This window comes from Corylus avellana, chromosome 4 (genome assembly GCF_965113065.1).
Source record: "Corylus avellana chromosome 4, dhCorAvel1.hap1.2, whole genome shotgun sequence".
Classification (NCBI taxonomy): Eukaryota; Viridiplantae; Streptophyta; class Magnoliopsida; order Fagales; family Betulaceae; genus Corylus; species Corylus avellana.
Window position 1 is genome coordinate 737,801 of NC_142493.1, and position 10,688 is coordinate 748,488.

Here is a 10,688-nt window from a genome sequence, read left to right on the forward strand (position 1 = left end):
GCCTAAAGAACCAAAAATCAAAAAGCCTTTTGAGTCTTTGAGACACACACTGAGAGACTGACAGAGAGAGCTGCGAATCGATCGCTACAATCACAAATCAAATTACTTCCCCGCAGGTACGTCTCCGTTTCTCTCTAAGCTTTCTTTCTTCAATGCGTTTAAGATCCTCCGTTTCTGTTCCTTTTCTCTGCATTTCGTTCCTATTTTCTAGGGTTTCCGATACTGCAATCCGGCTTAATTTTCTTAATTTTGTGTATTATAAAGAAATAATATCAGACGAGAAGGTTCTCTAGGGTTCTGGAGTGAAGCTATTTGGTGAATTTTTTTTGATTCGGGTGTTTAATCTAATGTAGATTACTGGCACATGGTTTGGCTAAGGATTCTTTTATTTCTTTTTTCCTCCCATTGTACTTGATGATGTGTGTTTGTGTGTCGGATGGTGTGTGTGGTTCTGGGTGTAGGTTTAGTTTGAGGAAGTGTGTTTTGTTCGTTCCTCTTTTTTGCGTTGGTATATTAAGGCTTTGACTCACTTGCAAAACTCAAGCGGAACGGGGAAACAAAGGATTTTTGTAGCTAACACCAAACAATCGTGGGCATGCAATTTTGTTTATGTGCTATGATTCAACAACAATGAGTATACGTTATGCGTATATATATATTTGTGTTGTGTTCTTAAGCAGCGTGTGCTTGCTTGCCTTGCTCGAGGAGACATTTGCCATTTTTGAATTTCAAATTGTTTCCTCTTTTTTTGTAATAGGTTCCTTCATGGATTTTGAGGCTTTTTTTTTTGTATGTGTAGTTGAACATATTTCATTTCTCCTTTTGAATTTTATATTTCACTTATGCAAATGTAATTTTATGGTTACTGATTACCTATATTCTGTTCCTCTCTCAGAGTATTGATGTTTGTGAGTTAGGTGCTCACAGCACCTTCATTTTCTCGCACAGAGATGGCGGCCAATTTAGCAATGACCGGTATACTAGAAAAGGTATGATATTTTTGGGGCTTCTATTTGATTTGTGTGTATGTATGTATGCACGCACGCATGCATGTCTTTTTACAGTGACTCAATTAAGTTTGAGTCTTGTGTAAGGGCAAATTTGTGTATCCCACATATTTTAGCTTTTCATGTTTTGTCACCTGTGAGTTTGTTTGCAGATGACAGGCAACGATAAAGATTACAGATATATGGCAACATCTGATTTTGCTAAACGAGTTAAACAAATTAAGATAGTTTTATAGCTGATTCTGATCTGGAGATAAAATTGTCAAATATAATCGTACAACAGCTTGACGTTGCAGCAGGAGATGTCGGGATTGGCAGTGAAATGGTATATACTTGCCTCTGTATCCCCATTTTATATGATCAGGGATGTGGTTGCTCCTTTTGGTTGTCCGGGTGATGTTTGTCTCCGTAAAAGCATGCTTACATGATTGCATCTATTCTTGAACTGCCATATTCAGTGTTTTATAGGTGGTTATAAATGCCTTTCACATTTGTATTTAACGGGAAGGGTGGTGATAGCTAGGTCTTTTAACACGCTATAATCTCTTTCTTGGAGGTATGTAAAGAAGGGACAAGTCTTGACTGGATAATGTTAGCTTTCGACGTCATTGTATCTCTCGAATGGGGCTGCTGGTGTAGTCGATTGAAGGGATTCAATTTAATGTGGAAACTTTCCATCGATGATGGAGGTTGTTGTTCGGCAGTGGCATCGTTTCTCTATTGTGCTGGTAGAGTCGATCGCTTGTTAATGAGAAAGATTTGATCTTGCGTGCACATGCACATAAACTCCTCGAACAGATGATAGTTGCAAAACTTAGACACGGACATCCTTATTTGCCGGGAATAAGTCCCTTATTTATAAAATAGTCAATGTGGCAGAACTTTAAGCTGATGGTGCACCCCTACGATACACGAACAATCAAGCATTCCATGATGTCAATGGCGGGAGACGAGTTCGAAGAAGCTTGACATGGAAGTTTTTGAAGCAATCCTCGAAGCTTCTCTGATGTATATTCTCTGTCCACTCTTCAAAATTCTCCAAGACGTTTAGAATTGTCACCCCATGATCAATGAGTCAATGACTCTCCCCGTAGACCCTTCGGTCAACACGACCCATTTAGTCTCATTCTTGGAGGAAAGAAAGAATTTTTTTAATTTTCTTTGTCCAAGAGTTTGTGAGTTTCCGATCGTTGCTTTTTTCAACATGAGACAATTCTATGGAAATCTGTGCTTTCTGTATGATTGGATGTTTAACCACAACATTTGCACTCTTGGAAAATTGTCCGATCCATTTTTATCCTCGCCTCCATAAAATAAAGTGTATTTTTGGATCTGATTGCACAAGATATATATATTGAAAGGTGCATTATGAATTTTGCCTAAAATTGCTTGCATGAATATATACATACACGTGTGTGTATATATAATAAATGTATGTACTATATTCATTTAAAGTTGCGAACAAGACCTTACTTGATGAGGTCCAGGTGGACTCCTGGGGGGCGCATATGGGGTTTGGGCCTGCCGAGTGAAAGAGAAGGCCATCATTCCACGTCCCTGAATCACTTGGAGTGCATTTTTGTTTTTCATATTCCCTTGTTGGTTTATCAGTACGACAATAGGCTTATTTGCAAAGTGCCACTCCTTAAGGAACTTGATACATGGTACGGGTGAAGAGTATTGCACTGTGTCCCATGGCATCTTAGACAGTTACATCTCGAACTTTTTTACTTTTGAAATAAAAATTAAGGCTGTTAAGGGCTCGGATAACTAAACAAAAAAGAAAGTCAAATCCAAATCTATGTTAAACCACTGCAAACTTTTACAAGAGCATTAGAGAATGGTATAAGAATTTTTCTTTTTCTCTTTTTTTTTTTTTTTTTTTTTTTTTTTTTTTTGCATTTTGACATCTATCTTGCGTATATCTTTGTTGAATTTGTATGCTCCATCCACCGTTAATATATATTTTTCTAATTAATGGTCGATGAAGTATGCCAACTTAACGAAAATGTACACAAGATGAACGCCATAAAGTAAAAAATAGTTTTTCATGGTATAAACAAAAGAGTCATGAGAGGGAGAGATTTGCACTTGGAATTGGAAAAAGCTATTGAAGTTTAGATATGAAGCAAAACGTTTTCTTTCTTTTGATGTTGGTAATAAGAAGAGTATTCATATTGGTTTGATGCTTGGCACCTGGATGGATTGCTCTATGAGAAGTATGGGCATAGAGTCATCTATACTGCTCATAGTAAACTTGAGACCCAGTTAGACTCAATCATCAAGGATGATCATTTGTATTGACCCGTTGCTCGTTTGGATTAGCTTGTTAATATTCAGAGTAAGTTGTGTGTCGTTCCTATTGGTGATGAGGACAAGCGGAAGTGCTGGTAAGTTCTCTTGCTCAGAAACTTGGGATTCCATTTGGGTTAAGAAGAATGCTGTGGATTGGTGGATTTTTGTTTAGTTTCCTTTTTAGATTCCTAAACTAGCTTTTATCACTTGGTTAACAATGAGAGATGTTTTGTCTACTAGTAGGAAGTTGTTGAGTTGGGGGTTTTAAAGGGATGTGAAATACGTGATTGAGCAAAGAGCTTGTGTATTCTTTACTTGTAATTATAGTAGTAGAATTTGGCAGTAGGTTATGAGTCCTTGTTGTGTGCTGAACCCACCTATTTGCTGGGAAGATGTGTTATCTTTAAGGTTGAAGGGGTGGATGGGTAAAACTATGAAGACTTATTTATGTCGGTTAGTTTTTGCTTTTACAATTTATAACATTTGGAAGAATCTTTAAGACATGATAATAATCCTTGTACTAAAAAGAAGCTTATTCAAAAGGTAGATTTAAAGAGAATAAAGAAAATGATATTCTTTTTAATTAGTGCTTGGGGTATAAATAGGACTGATTCTTGCTTTAGCTTTTTATTTGTAAAGTGTTTAGTTGTAAAGTTACTCATTCATTTAAAAAAAAAAAAAAAAGAAAAAAAGAAAAAAAAGAGGAGATTATTCAACCTGATAAGACCAAAAAAATAAATAAATAAAGAAGAAATAAGAAGATGAGTGGGGTTTCACCTTTTCGAAACTAAGCTGTGTAAGTAGACCACACACACATACCTTTAGCTCCTGCCAACGAAATGTAGATATGCTGTGTGGTTCTCAAACAATTAGAGGGTTGGGTTATATATATATAAAGAAACAGAAGGTCTCTCTCTCTCCACATGCACACGTTTCCTTTGACTCGTAGCTAGCGAGGTTGAATAATCTATCAACCAAAGTATTGTCTAATGATTGCATCAAGGATGACGTTGGAAATTTGGAATTCAAGTCTTTTATTCACGTGGTTTACCCGGTGCGAGAGGGATCCTATCCGATTTAGGTTGGAGTTCATGCCTTTTATTCACGTGGTTTACCCTGTGCAAGAGGGATCCTCTCTGGCTCAGGTTGGAGTTCACGCCTTTTATTCATGTGGTTTACTCGGTGCGAGAAGGATCCTCTTCGGTTCAGGCTGGAGTTCATGCCTTTTATTCACGTGGTTTACCCGGTGCGAGAGGGATCCTCTCCGGTTCAGGTTGGAGCTCATGCCTTTTACTCACATGGTTTACCCAGTGCGAGAGGGATCTTCTCTGGCTCAGGTTGGAGCTCATGTCTTTTATTCGCATGATTTACCCAGTGCGAGAGGGATCCTCTCCGGTTTAGGTTGGAGTTCATGTCTTTTATTCACCTGGTTAATTTACCTGGTTCGAGAGGGATCCTCTCCGGTTCAAGTTGGAGTTCATGCCTTTTATTCATGTGTTTACTCGGTGCAAGAGGGATCCTCTCCGGCTCAGGTTGGAGTTCATATCTTTTATTCACGTGATTTACCCAGTGCGAGAGGGATCCTCTCCGGTTAATAGTCAACCATGTGAATAAAAGACTTGAACTCCAACGTCATCAACGATGACGTTATTACAACTCTTAGGTAGATAGATTATTCAACCTCGCTAGAAGCACTAATTTTCACATGCATCTCACCATAAGTGTGAAGTAGAGAGTCAAAAATTTCAATGATAAACAGAGCGCATAGTATGCATGGAGGGATATGGCACAATGGATGGGGGGGGGACTTCTATGTGTTGGTTTTACTCTCCTTCCAAGCGTATCACAATTTCTCGAAAATTCTGAAATCCCATAGACTTATAATTCCAATAAACCTATTAATTTTAAACTTCTCTCATAAATGTCTCCTCGAGTAATGCAATAATCTTTTTTTACTTTTATTCCAAGGCTATCACACAATGGTGACATAACATTTTTAATTAATTTTTGGAAAAAATATAAAATCGTTCTCTAAACTATTAACCGTTTGCAATATAGCCCCCCAATATTTAAAAGGTACTAAAGTAGCCCCAAACTACCAAAATGTATCAAAAAGGCCACTTATTTTTTATATTCCTATAATACCCCTATTCTTTAACAAATAAAATAATAAAATAATTGTAAAAAAAAAATCAAACAATTTTTTAACAATACAAAAAACCAATGAGTGAATAAATTAAAAAAAAAAATTGAATAAATAAATAATTTAGGCTATCTACAGTGACTATTCAAGTTATATTAAAGTAAAATCAAAGGTACAGTTCTTGAGATATTCCAAAAAAAAAAAAAACAATTTAGTCCCTGGAGTGAAATTCTGTTCAAAAATTGTTTTTATTCGCCCATTGATTTTACTTTAATACGACATGAAGCAATTTTGTAATTTAAACCAACTGCAATGACTAATTATTTATTTATTCCAAAAAACTTTTTTTTCTGTATTTATTCGCCCATTGTTTTTTTTTTTTTTTTGGTTTTTTTTTTTACAATTATTTTATTTTTTAAAAGAATAGGAATATTATAGGAATATAAAACAATAAGTGGCATTTTTGTTACATTTTGGTAGTTTGGAGGGCTATTTTAGTACCTACATATCCTTTGCGCGCGCGCACATATATATATATATATATATATATATATATATATATATATGCACATATTCATGCATATGTAGTTTTAGGCAAACTTCATAGTACGCCTACAAATAAAATTTGATGTTACATATATATCTTGTGCAATCAGAACGAAGTTTGCACTTTCTACTGTGGAGGTAAGGACAAATTATGGATCAAACAATTTTTCGAAAAATTTAATGCTGTGGCCAAGGATCCATTGATAGCTGAAGCTGGAAACATTGTCATAAGATTTTATTTCGTTGGAAAAGATTGCAAACTGTGTTGATAATAGCTCAGATTGTCAACAAGTGTAAATATAATTGCTGAAAAATATTAATATTCAAGTTGGTGGGCTTAAGTCCTATTTATCTATAAGAAAATAATGTTAGTTTTAAAATGAGTCCAAGAACAACTTGGAATTGGATTTTTTCAAGAAAACGTGTGTGGATAAACATGTGGGCTGCAATGCTTATCTTCATCATGGAAAAGACTTTGTATTCATGATGGTTTTGTTTTCCCAGCAGCAATTGGATTAAAATTATTCTCCTATTTTTCGTGATTAAGCTTTATAAAATGATATGTAGTTCTTGGTTGAGATTATCTGAAAAATTCAAATTGGTGAGAGCACTTTGTGGCATTTACAAAGTGTAGAGAGTTTTTCTTTACTGGGTATTTAAGAGGGATAAGTGAGTGGGGTGTATAATGGGTTAAGGGCTTGGTTTGAGACATTAAACTTGAGCGGTTCAGGCTTGTACCATTGTACTCAATATTTTTCAATAATAAAGAAAGAGACCGGGTCACATCTCGTGGACGTAGACATATTGCCGAATCACGTAAACTCTTTGTGTACATGTGTGATTGGTATGTGCTCTCATGTGTTTTCTTTCTAAACTTGTCTTTCACCTAAAGGGTTGGTGGGAAATTGGTTGCCAATTAATTATCAATTTTCTCAACAAACTGCAACATTTTTTAAGGAAATTCAAGAGTTATTGCGTCCCTTGGAGCTGCATCATTTTGACGAGGATATTCTAGAGTTATTTTGTTCCTTCAAGCGGCAACATTTTGACGAGGATATTCTAGAGTTATTGCGTCCCTTCAAGCTGCGGCATTTTGACAAGGATATTCAAGAGTTATTGCGTCCCTTCAAGAATGAGCCTAGATGGGCTGTGTTCATGAATGGTTTTAATGAGGTAATCAGTAATCATGGGACGACAATTCTGACCTTGGAGAGATTTGAACAGTGGAAGGGGAATTTGCGTAAGAGGAGACGCATAGAGACGTGCTTCAATCGCTTGCTTTAAACTGGTTTCCTACCATCGACGTCAAACTCGGTCTAATTAAGTTTGTAACCAGTATAATTAACAAGTTTGATTTTGTAATCTTGATCGCGATGCTAATCTGATGCCAACGTTATCGTTTTTTGTTGTTGCAATTGGTGGGCATCTTTTTATGATGAACAAATTCCTAGCATTATATATACGTTAGAGTGATAATACTTAAACTCCCATTTAAATTAAGTCGCAAAAATCACGTGTTAAATCATAGTCAATTTTTATTTTATTATTATTCTATGAATTGCTCTCTTCATAATTGTATCAAAATATGTTTTTGATTCAGAAGTATGAACTAATTGCATGTTGTTACTATTAATTATACGAATTCTGTATATATATATATTCTAGATGGCCGGCCGGTGAAATTTGGTGAAGCTAGTGATCTGTTTAACGAATAAATCATGGTTAAATTCGAAAATCAAAGTTTACGAAGAGTTTGTTACTATGCTTTCTCTTTTTCTGGTTGGTTACTTTTTCTTTTTATGTTTAACAAATAAATCATGGTTAAAAAGATTTTGTTACTATGGTTATTATTATGTTGTTCTTTCCACTCAAGCTTAGTCAGCGAATTACCACTCGAGCTCTCCTGAGCTTCCAATAAGTTGAGTTTGAGCACACATTTTATAGCTCGCTTCAAATAGGCATTTTTATAAATGCGTCAGTCTTGAAATAAGAAAATGGGGTATAATAGTTAAATTTAGCTAAAAACACCAATTTACAAGGACTGGATAGGAAAGTATACTCTTCAATTTGATTGTACATATACACATGCGCGCATATATGTGTGTGTGTATGTACGTGCAAAAGATATGTATGTATATTCATTTCAAGTGCATTTTCTTTTTTCATATCCCCTTGTGGGCTCATCACTATGATAATAAGCTTATTCTCGAAGTTCTACTTCTTAATGAACATGAAGCATGCTATTGGTGAAGAGTATTTCACTATGTACCATAGCATCTTAGACCGCAAAATCTCAAACTTCTTTTACAAGTCATTGGTCTTTATAATTGGGAATCATACAATTTTGTATTGTCCCCCCTTCTTTCTTATTCTATTATAAATTGGCATCAAAATTGAGATAACATTCATGGGGATGTCCAAGCTTGAAATGAACAATAGAACATTCTTTTTTTCTAGCGCGTTGATGTTGACTTGTGTTAGAGCGCTTTTCCAAGTCCAAGAATTTGCTGCTCAGTGATTTTCTTGATGGTTAAGCTGAAAAGAACTTCTTGTACGGCAATGAAGTTCCTACAAAACAAAAATAAGGTCAGAGGATTTTCGGTTGAAGCCGAAGACTCTTCGATGCCTAATTTAGCATTTTTATTTGTGGATAAACAATATAATGAAAATTTGGCTCAAATATGTATGAATTATTGTGTCGAGTAAAGTATACAATAAATGAGAATGAGAGAAGATTGTCAAAGCAAGAGAGAGAGAGAGAGAGAGAGATGTCTTTCATGGAGGAAGGATAAGAACCCCATTTCCTTCTCTCCTATTTCCTTTTATCCTCAAGTGCAAAAATGGTGTGTACATGTGCTGAGTGGTGAGAGTAATATTGTAAATAAGTGTAAAAAAGAATGGGGCCACTAGGAGATATTTTCAACCTGCTTGTGCAACACAATTATAAAAAATCAAGTCAAATGTTAATTAATTAAATTATTCTTAAAGTGTCTTTTGCACATAATTCAGATGAGGCACCATAATATTCAGATTCGTGGCAAGCGTGAAGGATATAGCTGTGACTGTAGTACTCTAGTACATTGAGGAAGGAAAACAATACGCACATATATGCAAGCTTGAAAAAGAAAAGTCATATTTGGGAGGGCCAGCCTGACGGCCTATCAGGCTAGCCATGAGTCCAGAATCCTTAATTTGAACATTTGTTGAAAAGTTTGGCCCCGATTACCTCTCATTCAACTTAACTATTTTTCGTTGACCCAATTGGGGCACTGTCTTGATTGTTATGCCCTCAAAATGATATTGTTCAACGTTTCATTTTAATTAATACTATTTATTTGCATAATTCTTGAAAGATATCCTAATTAAAATGATATCAAAATGATATATGAACTGAACTGCAATTTTATGTCGTATGTGGTGTAAAAGTGAGAAACAAAATTCAAAAAAAGAAAGGAAATATATATATATATATATATATATATATATATATATATATATGTGTGTGTGTGTGTGTGTGGTTTGTAGAGCTAGCCATTTCGTTGGTTGAACCATCAAAAAGAGGTTGCTTATCATCCTTGGCAAAAATCAGCGCCTTGAAAATCTTCATGATTCTGTGAGGTAGGTGTTCGTAAAATTAAGTTCCTCCAGTTTCTTTCTTGCCTTCTTTTCCTCTGCAGTGAACAAGAATCTATGGTCTGTGTTGTGGCCCATTTTTAAGCCATTATATTGCTTGAAAGGGGCCCCTATGGCTAACCTATTCTTCTATGGCAAATTCCTATCCACAGTCCACCCCTTTAGGTTACAGAGGGTCCTTTGTCTTGTCCCTGAAATCAGGCAACCACGTTCATGGTCATTTGGAACTTGGAATAGATTAAAATGACAATATCTATCAAATATTTGATTTTGACACCCTTTTCTTGTTTGAGCACGTGTGACGTAAGAGTAATGCTATATTATTTACTTATTTACTATATTTATTTCTATTGATTAATATAATGTATTTTAAATAATAAATACCTTAAAATAAGTATTTGCATGAAAATCTACGTAAACATGTCATCAAAATAAATGAGTACAAAATTAGCATTTCGAATATTAGTTTTTGTTTTTTTCTTCTTGGTTTTTTGCATTTTTCCTTTTTTTTTTTTGGGCCAGATTGGGTTTGCACTTTGGATATAACAATGACCTGTCATTCTACGAACTAGCTAGGAAGGAGGAAGGTTGTAACGTTACGCCACCATCAACGATGACGCTGGTCGCTGGAGTTTCTTCGTCTTTCTTTATTCAAGTCTTTTCAAGTGCTTTATCTCTCGCTCCAACCATTTTCAATCACTATGAACCCTTTCTCTCTTTTTTTTTTTTGGTACTAATTATCGAATCCTGTTACTCATTCAGATGGAGCCCACTTTGACGTTGAATCTCGGCTCTTGTTACTGGATTTTGATCATCCCTTGAAATTTCTTGAAAGTTTCCAATCCTACTTCCAAGAAATTTTGACAAAGAACGAGAAAGGATGGTCTGGGGCTGGGTTTCCAGGTAGCTTTCCGAGCTGTCCAAGCCCTGTACTCATTCTCATCCCCTGCCAAATTCCAAGAAAATTCCCGGTCTATAACTATAACTATATATATAGGCCAGCAATCTCCTTTAATTTGTGGTAGTAGTCCAACAATCTCTTACGCTTTGAAATAGACAACACT

General features: G+C 35.5%; 1 long non-coding RNA gene across 1 annotated transcript; it reads left to right on the top strand.

Moving 5' to 3' along the window:
* Window positions 1–1,307, top strand: LOC148586070 (uncharacterized). Its single transcript, XR_015911999.1, has 3 exons — window positions 1–116; window positions 896–989; window positions 1,160–1,307. It is a non-coding gene; the product is annotated as an uncharacterized LOC148586070 (long non-coding RNA).
* Window positions 1,308–10,688: the final 9,381 nt, after the last annotated feature.